At 39.0% G+C, this 18,223-nt stretch overlaps 1 pseudogene; it reads right to left on the bottom strand.

The window, feature by feature from the left end:
* Positions 1–13,657, bottom strand: part of LOC109563444 (heterogeneous nuclear ribonucleoprotein U-like protein 1) — a 79,802-nt pseudogene extending 66,145 nt beyond the window's left edge.
* Between the last annotated feature and the right edge of the window lie 4,566 nt (positions 13,658–18,223).

Below are 18,223 nucleotides of genomic sequence, written 5' to 3'. Positions count from 1 at the left end.
GCTGTTGGCTTATTATTCAGCTTGAGCTTATAGTGGGTCAAGGAGGTACATGACTCTCTTGGTTCAGCCTCTGTCTTCAACAGACTCTAAACCTTAGGGGCAGAAGCTTCTTAACGTACATTTTCTCTTTTACTGGGGACAGCATGATTCTGTGTGCTGTCTTCAGAAAGATTGGCTATAAGGTAGTTTCTTGCACATTCCCCATGGGTAGCAAGTCTACCCTCTGAAAAATGACATAGCTGTGGGTCTGAAGGTGTTTTGTCTTCCTTGCCAAGTAGGATAGTTCTGCTTCTACCAGTCCCTCCAAAACAAGGAAACTTAGAATCTGGATTTACTACCCTGCCACAACACCTTAAAGTCTTTGCTTTGTATGAAGAAAGGATCCAAGATGAGAGCTTGCTTTCATGCCTATGAACTACCATGGGAATCAGAATGGGGGCTTTTTATGGTTCTTTGTCTTGTCTTCAATATTTCTTACAATGAAGCCTGACTTTTCACATGTCTTAGGCTGAGTGGTTTTAATAGTTGGTTAAAATTTTAGCTAGTGTTTTTACCTACTTTAATGGTAGCCAACTCCTCTTTTAGGGCTTTTCATAAAGTAAGAAATTCATATGTCTCTAATGTATTCCAAATGGGCTTGTCATTCACTGGAATATACTTCAACTGGTTAACTTATGAATACAGATTTCTGATAGGCTCAGATATTTCAAGGATGATCTGTTTTCTTTCTTTTTTTTAATTTAAATGTATTTATTTTAATTGGAGGCTAATTACAATATTGTATTGGTTTTGCCATACATCAACATGTTACTAAAATAGGAGTGACACTTTCTTGCAATCTTAAATAATCTGAGAGAAAGCAAAAGACTTTAGTTTAATTCAAATTGTAGAAATGTATTAGTCTGTACAATTACAATTTAGTAACTTTTCAGTATACATGTTAGGCTTCAACTGAACTGTTTACGAATAAAAGTTGCAGTGCTTAACATATATGCCTATTCTAAACAGCACAATCTTTTATATATTGTGAAAATTTTGAAATGCATTCCCCTAGTATATCTCCTTTTCACCTCAAAATATCAAGATATGTTTGTCTGTCCCCTGTCTCATTTGTCCAATTTCAAAACATATTCATCCTAGTGGCTAAAATTATATATATATATATATATATATATATATATATGTAATTCATGCTAGTCTTTCAGTAAAATCCCTTTTCTTTTTATTGAATCTGTTATTCATTCATCAAACACATTTTAGTAACCATATACATAGTATTATTCTAGAGAACAGGAATTAAAAAAAAAAAAGTAGGTATTGGAAATGGTTTTAACATGTAATAGATTTTGTAAAGCAAGTTGAACTCTTTCTATAACATGTAATGCTCAAAATTCTCCAAGCCAGGCTTCAGCAATATGCGAACTGTGAACATCCTGATGTTCAAGCTGGTTTTATAAAAGGCAGAGGAACCAGAGATCAAATTGCCAACATTCGCTGGATCATAGAAAAAGCAAGAGAGTTCCAGAAAAACATCTATTTCTGCTTTATTGACTATGTAAAAGCCTTTGACTGTGTGGATCACAATAAACTGTGGAAAATTATGAAAGAGATGGGAATACCAGACCACCTGATCTGCCTCTTGAGAAATTTGTATGCAGGTCAGGAAGCAACAGTTAGAACTGGACATGGAACAACAGACTGGTTCCAAATAGGAAAAGGAGTCCGTCAAGGCTGTATATTGTCACCCTGCTTATTTAACTTATATGCAGAGTACATCATGAGAAACACTGGACAGGAAGAAACACAAGCTGGAATCAAGATTGCCAGGAGAAACATCAAGAACCTCAGATATGCAGATGACACCACCCTTATGGCAGAAAGTGAAGAGGAACTCAAAAGCCTCTTGATGAAAGTGAAAGTGGAGAGTGAAAAAGTTGGCTTAAAGCTCAACATTCAGAAAACGAAGATCATGGCATCCAGTCCCACCATTTCATGGGAAATAGATGGGGAAACAGTGGAAACAGTGTCAGACTTTATATTTCTGGGCTCCAAAATCACTACAGATGGTGACCTCAGCCATGAAATTAAAAGACGCTTACTCCTTGGAAGGAAAGGTATGACCAACCTAGATAGCATATTCAAAAGCAGAGACATTACTTTGCCAACAAAGGTTCGTCTAGTCAAGGCTATGGTTTTTCCTATGGTCATGTATGGCTGTGAGAGTTGGACTGTGAAGAAGGCTGAGCACCGAAGAACTGATGCTTTTGACCTGTGGTGTTGGAGAAGACTCTTGAGAGTCCCTTGGACTGCAAGGAGATCAACCAGTCCATTCTGAAAGAGATCAGCCCTGGGATTTATTCGGAAGGAATGATGCTAAAGCTGAAACTCCAGTACTTTGGCCACCTCATGCGAAGAGTTGACTCATTGGAAAAGCCTCTGATGCTGGGAGGGATTGGGGGCAGGAGGAGAAGGGGACAACAGAGGATGAGATGGCTGGATGGCATCACTGACTCGATGGACGTGAGTTTGAGTGAGCTCCGGGAGTTGGTGAGGAACAGGAAGGCCTGGCGTGCTTCGATTCATAGGGTCGCAAAGAGTTGGACACGACTGAGCAACTGATCTGATCTGATGACATGTGAAGAGGAAGTTACTAATAGATGCATAAAGTCTTGTGGCTTAGATGTCAGACAACTTTTGAAGTAGAACATTTACAGCTATTTCACTCCTTCTTTCACCTCTATCACTTCTAAATTCTAGTTTTTAAAGTAACTTCTTCATGGAATAAACAAATATTATTAAGATCTAAAAGAAAAAGCTCAAAATTTACTTGCTGGAAGGGAGGAAAGAGAAAGAGAGGCCATTTAAATAACTGTATTGTGACAGGATAACATATGCAATGTAAAGAAAGTCAAGATACCATAGTAACACCATAGTAGCTGACTGGTATGGAAGGGAGAATTGAAAGGGAAGGGAGAATTGAAAGATTCAATAGAAGAGGCCATCAGCTTCATACTGATGGTTGTGGTCACACACCAGGTATAGAATACCCTTGCTTTTCTGTGTTGTTATGTCAATATTCTCATGGTACGAATGAATACTTGAATCGTGAAAATGAGAAATAATCTCAAACAATTTAAGCAGATTGCATATTGATCACTGGCTAGAGATAAACTGTAAAGGCTTCTTAGACTATGTATAAGGAAGTACTGTTGTCCTGGGAGGGTAGAGACAACTTCCCCCACTAGGAAGTTCACACAGAGGAGGGGCTAAAATAACAGCTGAGCCTCAGAGGCTGTGTGGCTAAGGAAGATGAGCTGAATCTTTTGTCATGGCTGTGCAAACTGTGGAGCTACACCTCTGCTTATGGCTTACTAAATTCGGTGCCAAAAAAAAAGAAAGAAAGAAAACAATTGTTTTGACAGCTGGGATGGGTCCAGCTTTAGCAGCTGTGGGCATTGTGGGCATGTACATGGGTTGGGCTTGACTGACTTTCTTCCACTTTCCACAGCAGGTCCAGGTACATGACTACTGTAGTCCTGGGACCTGATCTCAATGGATATGCACTAGTGGTAAAAAGAGCACATGAAAGGAAATCGTCACCCAATTCCAGTAAGTACAGAGTCCCATACAGGAAAAACTCAAGGAAAAACATATCAAGACATATAGTAATCAAGCAAATAAAAATTAAATACCAAAAAATTTAAAAAATTTTAAAGCAACAATGGAAAAGCAACAAATAACAAATAAGGAAATGACCATAAGATTATCAGCTGATTTTTCAGCAGAAACTCTGCAAGCCAGAGGAAGTGACAGGATATATTTAAAATGATGAAAGTATTCTGCAACCCAGAATACTCTACCCAGGAAGGCTTTAATTCAGATTCAACAGAGAAAACAACAGTTTTAAAGGCAAGCAAAAGCTGGGAAAGTTCAAACCAGTTTTATAGCAAATGTTAAAGGAACTCCTCTAGGCAAGAAACACAAGAGAGGAGAACAAAAGAGGGGAAAAAAAAAAAAAAAAAGAAAACTACAAAAACAAACCCAAAACAGTTAAGAAAATGGCAGTAGGAAAACTCATATTGATACTTATCTTAAAAGTAAATGGATGAGATGTTCCAGCCAAAGACACAGACTGGCTAAATGGATAAGAAAAGAAAACCCCATATATATATGTTGTCTATAAGAGGGACATATACTGAATGAAAATGAGGGGATTGAAAAAGATACCCCATGCAAATGGAAATCAAAATAAAAGTGGGATAGCAATACTCATATGAGACAAAATAAACTTTAAAATATAGATTGTTACGAGAGACAAGGAAGGAACACCACAATACATAAGCAAATGCTAACAGCCAGGAAAGGGAGAATCAATAGTAACTTAATAATAGGGGAAAAAATTAACACCCCACTTACACCAATGGGCAGATGATACAGACAGAAAATTAAGAAGAAAACACAAGCCTTAAATTAAGCACTCAACAAAATAGACTCAATTGCTATCATTTAAGACATTCTATCCAAAAGTAGCAGAATGCATTTTCTTTTCAAGTGTACACAGAATATTCTCCAGATGAGATCCCATTTGGGTGACAAATCAAGCTGAGACAAAAGTAGGAAAACTGAAAGCATATCACACATCTTTCCAACCACAATGTGATGATGGTAGAAATTAGTTACAGAAAGAAAATGTAAAATACATAATCACATGGGAGGTAAACAATATGCTGCTAAGTAATCAAGGGATCACTAAAGAAATCGAAGAGGAAATTAAAAAAAAAAAAACCTAGAAAAAAAAATGATAATGAAAACATGATGACCCAAAGCCTATGGGAAAAAGCAAAAGCAGTTCCAAGAGGGAAGTTTATAGAAATACAATCTTACTTCAAGAAACAAGAAAAATCTCAAACAACTTAATCTTATGCCTAAGGCAACTAGAGAAGGAAGAACAAACAAAAATGAAAGTTAGTAGAAGAAAAGAACTCATAATGCTGAAAGCAGAATTAAATGTAATAGATACAAAGAAAACAATAACACAGATCAATGAAACTGAAAGCTGGTTCTTTCGAAAGATAAACAAAATAAGTAAACCTGTATCCATATTCATCAAAAAAATAAAATAAATGGGGGGGGGAGGACTCAAATCAATAAAATTAAAATACAATAAAGAGAAATTACAGTGGGCACCACAGAAATACAAAGAATCATGAGACTACTACAACAACCACATGCCAATAAAATGACTAACTTGGAAGAAATGAAAAACAAAATCTTAGAAAGGTATAACCTTCCAAGACTGAAATAGAAGAAACAGAAAATACAAACATAACAATCACAAACAATGAAATTGAAACTGATTAAAAAGTCTTCCAACAAATAGAAGCCCAGAACCAGCTGGCTTCACAGGCAAATTCTATCAAAAATTTAGAGAAGAGGTAACACTCACCTTGCTCAAACTCTTCCAAAAAATTTCAGAGTAAGGAGCACACCCAAGCTCACCATCATCCTGACACAAAAGCCAGCCAAATATATCACAAATAAAGAAAATTACAGGTCATTGTAACTGATGAAAGTTACTCAAAAATCCTCAATGAAATATTACCAAGCCAAATCCAACAGCACTTTAATACAATCCTACATCATGATCAATTGGTATTCACCCCAGGCATGCAACAATTCTTCAATATATGCAAATGAATCAATGTAACACAGTATATTAACAAACTGAAGAAGAGAAACTGTACAATCATCACAATTGATACAGAAAAAGTTTTGACAAAATTCAGTAGCCATTTTTGATATAAAGTCTTCAGAAAGTGGGCATATCAGGTATCTGCCTCATCATAATTAAAAACCATATATGACAAACCCACAGCATATGTCATTCTGATAGGTGAAAAACTGAAAGCATTTCCTTTAAGATCAGGAACAAGACAAGGATGTCCACTCTTGCCACTATTATTCAGCATAATTTTGGAAGTCCTTGTCATGGCAATCAGGGAAGAATAAGACATAAAATAATTAAAATTAGAAAAATGTGAAACTGTCACTCTTTTCAGATGATAAAATGCTATACATAGAAAATCATAAAGATGCTCCTGGAAAACTACTAAAACTCATTAATGAATCTGGTAAAGTAACAGGCTAAAAAACTAATATCCAGAAATCTCTTGAAATCCTATAAATTAATAATGAAAGATCAGAATGAGGTATTGAAGAAAAATCCCATTTAACATGGCAACAAAAACAAATGAAATACCTAGGAATAAACCTACATGATGAGTCAAGTAGATTTATTAATAGGTATAAACTATAAGATACTCAGGCAGCTGTAAGATACTGATGAAAAAAATCAAAGACAACACAAGCAGATGGAGTGATATACAATGTTCTTGGAGGGGAAAAAATCAATATTTGGAAAATGAATATACTACCAAAGCAATCTATAGATTTAATGTAGTCTTTCACAGAATTAGAACAAATTAGCTTTGCAATTTGTATGGAAATACAAAAAACCCTGAATTGCCAAGCAATCTTCAGAAAGGAAAATAGAATCAGAATGATTAATCTCCCTGACTTCAGTTCAGTTCAGTCACTCAGTCATGTCCAGCTCTTTGCAACCCCATGAACCACAGCATGCCAGGCCTAACTGTCCATCACCAACTCCTGGAGTACCCCCAAACCCATGTCCTTCAAGTCAGTGATGCCATCTAACCATCTCATCCTCTGTCGTCCCCTTCTCTTCCTGCCCTCAATCTTTCCCAGTATCAGGGTCTTTTCCAATGAGTCAGCTCTTCGCATGAGGTGGCCAAAGTATTGGAGTTTCAGCTTCAACATCAGTCGTTCCAATGAACACCCAGGACTGATCTCCTTTAGGATGGACTTGTTGGATCTCTTTGCAGTCCAAGGACTCTCAAGAGTCTTCCCCAACACCACAGTTAAAAAGCATCAATTCTTTGGCACTCAGCCCTCTTTACAGTCCAACTCTCACATCCATACATGACCACAGGAAAAACCATAGCCTTGACTATGTGGACCTTTGTTGGCAAAGTAATGTCTGCTTTTTAATATGCTGTCTAGGTTGGTCATAACTTTCCTTCCAAGGAGTAAGCATCTTTTAATTTCATGGCTGAAATCACCATCTGCAGTGATTTTGGAGGCCAGAAAAATAAAGTCAGCCACTGTTTCCACTGTTTCCCCATCTATTTGCCATGAGGTGATGGGACCAGATGCCATGATCTTAGTTTTCTGACTTCAGCCTGGACTACAAAGCAACAGTATTCAAAATAGTATGGTTCTGGTACAAAATTGGAAATATAGATCAATGGAACAGAAATCAAATTTCAGAGATAAACTCACATACCAGTGGTCATCTAATCTATGACAAAAGAAGCAAGAATATACAATGCGGAAAAGACAGTCTCTTCAGTAAGTGGTACTGAGAAAACTGAACTGCTACATGTAAAAGAATAAAATCAGAACACTCCCTAACGGCATCAAAAATAAATAAATAAATAAACTCAAAATGGTTTAGAGACCTAAATGTAAGACTGAGCACTATAAATTTAGTGTAGCAAAACTTAGGGTGAGCAATCTTTGACATACACCACATCTCCAAAATATACAAGCAGCTCAAGCCACTCAATATCAAGAAAACAAACAGCACACAAAAATGGGGGAAGATCTAAATAGACATTTATCCCAAAAAGACATTCATATTGACCAAAAACACAAGAAAAGCTACTCAATACCACTAATTATTAGATAAATGAAAATGAAATCTACAATTAGGTATTACCTCATACCAGTCAGAATGATCATCATTATAAAAATCTACAAATACTGGAGAGGGTGTAGAGAAAATGGAACCCTCCTATAACTCTTTGTGGGAAATTAAATTCATACAGCTACTATGGAGAACAATATGTAGGTTAACTAAAAAAGTAAAAATAGAACTTCCATATGACCCAGAAAGCCCACTCTTGAGCATGTATCTGGAGAAAAATTGTAATTTGCAAAGACACATGTACCTCAGTATTCATTGCAGAACTATTTACCATAGCCAGGATATGGAAGCAACTGAAATGTTCATCCAGAGTAAAAGATAAAGAATCTGTACCTATATACAATAGAATATTATTCAACCATATAAAAGAACAAAGTAATGCCATTTGCTGCAAAATTGGGGGTGGGGGGAGGCTTCCCAGGTGGGGCTAGAGGTAAAGAACTTGCCTGCCAGTGGAGGGGATGCCAGAGACAAGGGTCCGATCCTTCATTTGGGAAGATCACCTGGAGGAAGGCATGGCAACCCACTCCAGTATTCTAGCCTGGAGAATCCCACGGACAGACGGGCCTGGTGGGCTACAGTACATAGAGTCACAAAGAGTCAGACACAACTGAAGTGGCTTAACATACACACATAAGCGAAAATGGGTGTACATAGAGATTGTCCTACTGAGTGAAGTAAGTTCGACAGGGAGGGGAATATCATATGATATCACTTATGTGTAGAATCTAAAGAAAAAGGTACAAATTAACAAAACATAAGTAGAGTCACAGATGTAGAAAACAAACCTATGGTTATCAGGTGTTAAGGAGAATGAGGGGTAAATTGGGAGATCGGGGCTAACATATATGAAGAGGTGGCAAGTATATACAGAAGAACTATACAAAAAAGATATTCATGACCCAGATAATCACGATGGTGTGACTATTCACCTAGAGCCAGATATCCTGGAATGTGAAGTCAAGAGGGCCTTAGGAAGTATCACTGTGAAAAAAGCTAGTGGAGGTGATGGAATTCCAGTTGAGCTATTCCAAATCCTGAAAGATGATACTGTGAAAATGATGCACTCAATATGCCAGCAAATTTGGGGAACTCAGCAGTGGCCACAGGACTGGAAAAGGTCAGTTTTCATTCCAATCCCAAAGAAAGGCAATGCCAAAGAATGCTCAAACTACCCCACAACTGCACTCATCCCACACGCTAGTAAAGTAATGCTCAAAATTCTTCAAGCCACACTTCAGCAATACTTGAACTGTGAACTTCCAGATGTACAAGCTGGTTTTAGAAAAGGCAGAGGAACCAGAGATCAAATTGTCAACATTTGCTGGATAATCGAAAAAGCAAGAGAGTTCCAGACAAACGTCTATTTCTGTTTTATTGACTATGCCAAAGCCTTTGACTGTGTGGATCACAATAAACTGGAAAATTCTGAAAGAGATGGGAATACCAGACCACCTGACCTGCCTCTTGAGAAACCTGTATGCAGGTCAGGGAGCAACAGTTAGAACTAGACATGGATGAACAGACTGGTTCCAAATCAGGAAAGGAGTACATCAAGGCTGTATATTGTCACCCTGCTTATTTAACTTCTATGCAGAGTACATCATGAGAAATCCTGGGCTGGAAGAAGCACAAGCTTGAATCAAGACTGTTGGGAGAAATATTAATAACCTAAAATATGCAGATGACACCACCCTATGGAAGAAAGTGAAGAGGAACTAAAAGGCCTCTTGATGAAAGTGAAAAAGTTTGCTTAAAGCTCAACATTCAGAAAACAAAGATCATGGCATCTGGTTCCATCACTTCATGGCAAATAGATGGGGAAACAGTGGAAACCATAGCTGACTTTATTTTTCTGGGCTCCAAAACCACTGCAGATGGTGATTGCAGCCATGAAATTGAAAGATGCTTACTCCTTGGAAGGAAAGTTATGACCAACCTAGACAGCACTTTAAAAAGCAGAGACATTACTTTGTCAACAAAGGTCCATCTAGTCAAGGCTATGGTTTTTCCAATAGTCATGTATGGGTATGAGAGTTGGACTATAAAGAAAACTCAGTGCTGAAGTATTAATGCTTTTGAACTGTAGTGTTGGAGAAGACTCTTGAGAGTCTCTTGGACTGCAAGGAGATCCAACTAGTCCATCCTAAAGGAAATCACTCCTGGGTGCTCATTGGAAGGACTGATGTTAGAGCTGAAACTCCAATATTTCGGCCACCTGATGCGAAGGCTGACTCATTTGAAAAGACCCTGATGTTGGGAAAGATTGAAGGCAGGAGGAGAAGGGGACAACAGAGGATGAGATGGTTAGATGGCATCACCGACTCAATGGACATGAGTTTGGTAAACTCGGGAGTTTTGATGGACAGGGAGGCCTGGAATGCTGCAGTTCACGGGATCAATAGAGTCGGGCATGACTGAGCAACTGAACTGAACTAAACTGATATATAAAATTGGTAACAGATAAGAACCTGCTGTGTAGCACAGTAAACTCTACTCAGTACAATGTAATGTAAAATAATCTAAAAGCAAGTGGATATATGTATGTATAATTGATTCACTCTATGTACACCTGAAAATAACACATTTTATTTTTATTTTTTATTATTTTTTTATTATTTTTTATTTTATTGTTTAACTTTACAATATTGTATTGGTTTTGCCATGACAACATTTTAAATTATGCTACAGAAACAATTAAATAAATAGATGAGAAAAAACTTCAAAAACTACATTTAGCATCCACAGATACATTATGCAATATTTTCTCAATTTTTACCATATAAGTTTTGGCACAATAATGCAGCAAAAATAAACACTGATGATATCCACTGGACAAATTAAAATGAAATGAATTTATTGTAATATGTATATTCTCAAGATTTTTAACTTTTTTTGTCAAATTTCCTACCACAAATGCTGTGTCATTTGTATTACCACTAGTAGTACATGGAAATGCAACTGTCCTTCAGTGCAGTTTGTTATAATATTTAACTTTTTAATCTTGAAATAGTATATGATTGTTTTCTTTTCTATTTTTGATTTTCAGTATGATTGAATAATTTTAGACCCGTTTTTCCATTAGCTGTAAGCTATGTGTGTTTATAGAATATATTTTATTTTTCTACCTTTTTTCATAAACATTTTATGACATTTTTATATCAAAAATAGAGAATTTTAAGTTCCCATACATAGCTAATGTTTACAATTTGTACTCTCATTTCAATTTTGCTTGTAATTTTTGAAATACAAAGATTTTTATATATTCAAATTCTTAAACTTTTACTTTTTTTTGGAAATAACTGGTGTGCCAAGTATTTACACATATACTCAAGTCATTTCTGTTTTTATGCAAGTTTCATGTTTAATTTTTCTTATTTTATAATAAGTTTTTATTAATTAATTGCCCCCAATATTAGAAATATTAAAAGTTAAAATTTTAACTTTGTCCTTTGGGACATTATGAACATTTAATATACTTTTTTCCTGATTATTTGTAGTCATTTTTGGTAAATAACCATGAGTGTAATTGTTAGGTCACAGGCCCTATGCTGTGTTTTAGTAGGTAGTGGTGGGGATTCTCTGATCATGTTTTAGTAGGATTTCATGTTTCCACTGCTAGGGCCCTGTTTCAATCCCTGGTCAGGGAACTAAGATTCCTGCAAGCCACATGATGTGGCAAAACAAACAAAGAACCAAAAACAAGTAGACTCTCTGTGTAATTATATTTATGGTTGTTTTTCAAATTTTAAAAACTTTCAAATATAATGAAAAAAAATAGAAGCAATCTTTTTGGAATATGTATAATAACATTTTACTTGACATTATGATTTTCATTTTTGTTTCCAAGGCAAACCATTCACTATCACAGTAATCCAAGTCTATGCCCCAACCAGTAATGCCAAAGAAGCTAAAGTTCAGTGGTTCTATGAGGAACTACAAGACCTTCCAGAACATAAAAAAAAAAAAAAAAAAAACTGTGCTTTTCATCATAGGGGGTTGGAATGTAAAATTAGAAAGTCAAGAGACACTTGGAGTAACGGGCAAGTTTGGCCATGGAATGCAAAATGAAGCAGGGGAAAGGCTAACAGAGTTTTTGCCCAAGAGAACACACTGGTCATAGCAAACATCCTCTTGCAACAACACAAGAAAAGACTATACACAGAGATAAAATGGGTTGGACTATTGATAGTACATGGAGAAATCATAAACAGCATCAGTATGGTGATAACAGGGGTTAGTAGGGGCATTAGCCAACTCCAAGTTCCCACTCATCAGGAGAAGGATCCCCCAAAGAGAGACTGTAGCCATCCTAGGAATTCTCCAGCTTGTTCTTTGAGATCGCATAGGATCTGCATGTTTTTCTTGAGGACTGTGAGACTTTCTTTAACTTGTTTGGAGGTATTTACCCAGAAACATCATATCTCATTCAAGGTCTCTGAATCCCTGAACAAGTCCCTCCTTGTTCAGGGATGCAGAGATCTATCTCCTGTGTATTTTGTAATACAACCCTTGCCAAGCTGCATTGGCTGTTCAGAGCTATCCTGAGAAATCTTATCCCCAGAAACTTAATTTTTGGGGTGTTCATTAGAATGACATTCATTTGTAGTCCTGAATAGGTATCTGAGATCTCCCAGGAGCTCACAGGTGTATTGAGTGTCCTTTTTTGTTTTCTTCTATGGCCTGATTTGTGAGTAGTGAATCCAGGTGCCGTGCCCTGGAACCTTGACTGATTTTGAGTTAGACAGATTAGGGGTCCTTCCATGTGGCCTGGAGTTGAGCCTTTGGGGACCTATCTTTACAGAGTTTAATTAGGATTTGAGTTCCTGGAGCTGATAGTGGTGACTCTAGAATCTTTTGGGTCCTGGTTCACACCTCAGAAGCGTATTTCTTGTTGGCATTGCCCAATGGACATGGTATAAGAATGGAAGGTCTGAAACTCTGGATCTAGGAAGAGGCCATTGACATAAACAAAAGGTATGCCACATAGCATCTCATAAGGGCTAAGACCAACCTATCCCTTAGGGGCAATACAGGTGCAGAGGAGAGCTATTGGTAAAGCCTTCTTCCATCCCAGGGAGATCTCCTGGGTTATCTTTTATATCACTGATTTAAATAATTGATTGATTTTCTACTTTTCCTGAAGACTGAGGCCTCCAGGCACAGTGAAGGTAATAAGTAATGCCCAATGCTTTAGAGACCCCTTGGTTGACCTTAGAAGTAAATGGTGTCCCATTGTCACTTTGTAATAACCTGGGCAGGGGAAATCTCAGTATGATTTAATGGAGCAGTTTTTTGTTTTTTGTTTTTTTTTTTTTCAACTACCTCCTCAGCCTTCTCAGTCCAGGTGGGAAAGACTTCAATTCATTCTGTGAATGTATCTATCATGAATAGTAGGTATTTATACCCTTGAAAAATGCATCTGGGTAAAGTTCATCTGCCAGTCCTCTCCAATGTAGGCCCTACATCGTTGGATGGGCTGGGCCAGCTTGGGTCTTTGAACTCCTTGGGGGCTATTTAATTGGCAAGTGGGACAAGAAAGACCACTTGCCTTATATTCATTTGGAGGCCTGTTCCTCTGAAGGAACTTTCTAGTAATCTTTCGAGGGTCTTCTCCCATAAATGAGTGGTTAACCAAATTTCATGGGAGGTTCCCAGGCAGAAAAGAGTCCCTCCTCTTGGAACACTTGATATGATCTTCTTGAAAGCCCTCAGTCCTGCATTTAAAAGTCTCACATTCAGTATATGAGGAGTTTCTGACAAATTAGTCTGTGTACCTAAGGTGGCAACAACCCCTATTAAGTCATTGCTCTGTAATGCTGCTCTCTTAGCTGCCTTCTCAGCTGCTTGATTCCCTCGTGCCACTTCCATGCTCCCTTTTTGGTGTCCTTTACAGTGGGAGACTGAAACCTCAGCGGGCAGATGACTGCCTTCAAGAGTCTAAGGATTTGATCATCATATTTGATTGGGGACTCTCGGGTGATCAAGTGGCCTCTTTCTTTCCAAATAGCAGCATGTGCATGTAGCACCAGAAAGGCATACTTTGAGTCAGTGTGCCTTTTCCTCTTTTTCCTTTTCCCAACTCGAGTCAGGACTATGAGCTCAGCTACTGGGCTGAAGTACCTGGTGGCATAGTTTTAGCCCCTATGGTCTCAAAATTGGAGACTACTGCATATCTGGCTCTTCTTTTTTTTTTTTCTATACAAGACAAAGCTGCTTCCATCAGTGTACCAGATCTCCTCAGGATTGGTCAGAGGATCTTCTGGCAATCCCTCTCAGGGTCTTGTCCAGTGGTGCAAAGTTTCTAGGCAAGAGTGAAAGGTGAGAGAGCCCTCGGGGTAGGCAGGAGGGTAGCTGGGTTAAGAAACTCACAAGGGGATATAGTCAGGTCTGGATTTTCCATCAGCACTACTTGATATTTGAGAATCCTTTGATCAGACATCCATAAATGGTATCTAACATTCAGGAGTCTTTTCACTTGGTGGCTGGTAAAAATAGTTCATTTGCCCACAAGAGAAGAGTTTTTAAAGCATCTTCTATCAGGACTGCAAAAGCTGCAAGGCAGGGAAATGTCTCTTCCAAAAAGGGAATAGGGAAGACCACCAGAAACTGGTGGGAAAATATTTGTCCATCCCAGCAACAAAGAAGTGCTTGGGTGAATATTTTTGTGATTGTTTTTTCCTGTGGCACCCATAATGGTACAGTTTTGGGAGGAGAAGGCTCTGGAGTAGGAGGTCAGGACAGAATAGGTAGCCCCCGTGTCAACCAAGATACTCTCGGATATACCTGCCACATCCAGTTGCACCCTTGGTCCCAGCCCCATGATGGTTGTCTATGATAGGCGGGCTGTCTGGAGCTGGCGACTTCAGTCCTGTTGAACCATCATGAGAGAAGGTTTGGCACTTGACCTTGAAGCTCTTGGGTCCCAAGGGTAGAGTGCTGCCCAATGTCCCAATTGACGGCATTGGTAACAAGCCATTTTAGGAGACTTGCCATGGTTCGGACACTGTTTGGCCCAATGTCTGCCTGTCTATAGATTAGACATTTACCTCATGCCTTCTCCTTCAAGGACTTAGGGTTGGTCATAGGGCTTCCTTGGAGTGCAGCCAGCATCTGGCCATGCCTTGTCTCTTTATTCCTCACCCTTTCCTGGGCCTTGGCCTCCCTCTTCTGTTTTCTTCTATAAAAGGTATTGGTGGCTGTCTGGACCATCTCATCTAAAGAGGCAGCAGGGTCCTGCTGCTGTAGCTGTTGTAACTTTGTCCTGATGTCTGATGCACATTGGGAAAGGGATTTGTCCTTTAAAATCACCTGTCCCTCATATGAGTCTAAGTCCAGATTGGTAAACTTTTGGAGGGCCTCTTCTACCCTTTCTAGGAAGGCAATGGGGTTCTCATTGGGCTCCTGAGTTATTGCTGAGAACGGGCACAGTCCCACAACTAATAGTCTTCCTTCTATTTTTATGGGTGAACTTCCTTAGGGGTGAATCTTCCTGAAGCTTATCCTATACAGTACTGTTGCAACCTGAGATCTGGGTGTCCCCTGGTCAGGGTGCAGATCCCCAGGCAGATTGAGGCTGACAACATCTTGGAGATTGAATCCCCTGGCAGGTTGAGGGATGTCAGCCTCCTGAGAGTTGAGTTCCTGGGCAAGTTGAGGCATGTCGACCTCCTGGAACCCCTGGACTGGCGGATCCCTGAGCAGGTTGAGGTGTGACTACCTCCTGAAAGCCAGATCCATAGGCAGGGCAAGGCAGGTCGACTTCCTGGGATCCCAGGATGGAGTTGGGTGTCCCCAAGGCCTCTAGCATGACCAGTTCTGGGTACACCTGAGGGGCTGTAATCTTAACTCATTGTTGCTTTGCTACAATGGCTAGGAATAGATACCAGGATGTAAAGCAATCCCAGCCTGTTACCTGAGACTAGGAACCTAGTGAAGCAGCATTTGCCTTATTCTCTTATTGCTCTAAGGGAATGTAAGTCACTGATTTCCTCCCCTAGTCTTCCATAAGACCAGCTTAGGGTGTCTCAAATGGTAAACATTTCATTGTCATAGACGCACTCTAGGTAATACCAGAAATAATGACATGCAGTTGGTTATCTCACCCTGTTAGGGGCATTAAGAGTTTTATACTTTAATAATAGGCTGGGTGGAGGAATTTTGCCTACAGAGGTGGCAGGGTCCTGGTTGTAGGAGTTATTATTAAGTGTCTTAAGGACATAATGGTAAAAGGCAACAGATATTCAATAAAAGTGGAGTGGAAATTTGAATCAGGGGTATGTTCAAAGCTTTAGGAGAAGTGTGGTAAGTGTTTGGGTCCAAATGACCTGTAGGGCTAACCTCCAATGTGGTAAACATTGTCCCTGGAAGTCCAATTGCTCTTGAAGGGATGTCACCAACACATGGACTTCTAGCAGGCATTGCATTCCCTGTCATCCATCCTAGCGGATTCACTGACATGTTGTAGGAAACATGGAATATGAAGGCCTGAATCTCCAGAAGGATTGGATATTATGCAGTATTTCCATCCAAAGGGCCAACTATCTTCTGGTTGTCCCATCAGAAGATTGTAGATGCAACATTGTGTGTCCGGATGGGGCTCACAAAAAGAACATGAAACAAGATGGAAGTGGGCAGGGCACAACTTTTGAAAGAATGACATAGCCCAAGGGCATAGTTAACTGATAAAAATCAAATTGGTCCAAGACAGTAGACTGTGGAAAATTCTTCATGAGACCACCTGACCTGACCATACAGAGAAATCTGTATGCAGGTCAAGAAGCAACAGTTAGAACCGGACATGGAACAGCAGGTTGGTTCCAAATAAGGAAAGGAGTATGTCAAAGCTGTATATTGTCACCCTGCTGATTTAACTTATATGCAGAGTACATGATGTGAAATGCCAGGCTGGATGAAGCAAAAGCTGGGATCAAGATTGCTGGGAGAAATAACAATAACCTCACATATGCAAATAACACACACTCTTGTGACAGAAAGCAGAGAGGAACTAAAGAGCCTCTTGAAGAAAGTGAAAGACAAGAGTGAAAAAGTTGACTTAAAATTCAACATTCAGAAAACTAAGATCATGGCATCTGGTCACATCACTTCATGGCAAATAGATGGGGAAACAATGGAAACAGAGAGTTTATATTTTGGGGCTCCAAAATCACTGCAGATAGTGACCTCAGCCATGAAAATAAAAGATGCTTGCTTCTTAGAAGAAACACTATAAGCAACATAGACAGCATTTTAAAAAGCAGACACATTACTTTTCTGACAAAGGTCTGTCTAGTCAAAGCTATGGTTTTTCCAATAATCATTCATGTATGGATGTGAGACTATATTGGACTTTGGACTAAAGTAAACTGAGCTCTGAAAAATCGATGTCTTTGAACTGTAGTGTTGAAGAAGTCTCTTGAGAGTCCCTTGGACATCAAGGAGACAAAACCAGTCAGTACTAAAGGAAATAAGTCTTGAATATTCATTGGAAGGATTGATGCTGAAGATGAAACTTCAATACTTTGTCCACCTGATGGGAAGAACTGACTCACTGAAAAAAACCCTGATGCCAGGGAAGATTGAGGGCAGGAGGAGAAAGGGACGACAGAGGATGAGATGGTTGGATGGTATCACTGACTCTATGGACACGGGTTTGAGCAAGCTCCGGGAGTTGGTGATGGATAGGGAAGCCTGTCACAGTCCGGTCCATGGGGTAGCAAAGAGTTGGGCACAACTGAGCTACTGAACTCAACTGAACTGGCAGAAAAGTAAAATTTAGCTAAACCTTGATCCTCAATCTGCAAACTAAATGACACACTCAGAGGCACCATCACAGTTCCAAATCACTATTGAAAGACCAAGGAGTGGGTGGTCACCCAATTGTTGGAATGATCATTAACATATGAAATCACTCAGCTCAAAAATCTAACTGCACATTTCACAGCTGCCACACTCGCCCTCTGTTATGGCCCACACTCTTAGAGCTTGCTTCTCTCTGAATCCGAAGAAATCTACCTCTTACCTTTTGCTGTGTTTCTAAATGAATTATTTCTTCAATGAAATATTAAGAAGCTGAACTTCATTAGGTCCTGAAACCAGGCACCACGGATTTTGGCCAGGCTTAAGTCCCAGTCGGATATGACTGTGAGACTAAGCACAGCACCGAGTCCCTGACATGTGGGTTTGAGTCCCAGTTTTAGGTAAATGGTTTCAAAAACAACTTTTAGAAATGGAAAGATGATGACCTTCCCAATACTTTGTAAATGGTGACATAAATGAAGAGAGGATGGGAGGAAAAATCATTGGGAAAAATATCCTGAGGAATCCTTTTCATAACTTGCCAGAAAAGCTGCTAAATATCTGACTTGTGCCCACAACTTTCATTGGCTTGATCCTTGGCACAAAGGAGATTAAGGACAGAAGAACCCTCACCCACTT

Source organism: Bos indicus, chromosome 9 (assembly GCF_029378745.1).
Source record: "Bos indicus isolate NIAB-ARS_2022 breed Sahiwal x Tharparkar chromosome 9, NIAB-ARS_B.indTharparkar_mat_pri_1.0, whole genome shotgun sequence".
Taxonomy (NCBI): domain Eukaryota; kingdom Metazoa; phylum Chordata; class Mammalia; order Artiodactyla; family Bovidae; genus Bos; species Bos indicus.
Note: the sequence above shows the minus strand (reverse complement) of the source record. Positions and strands in the feature narration are given on the sequence as shown.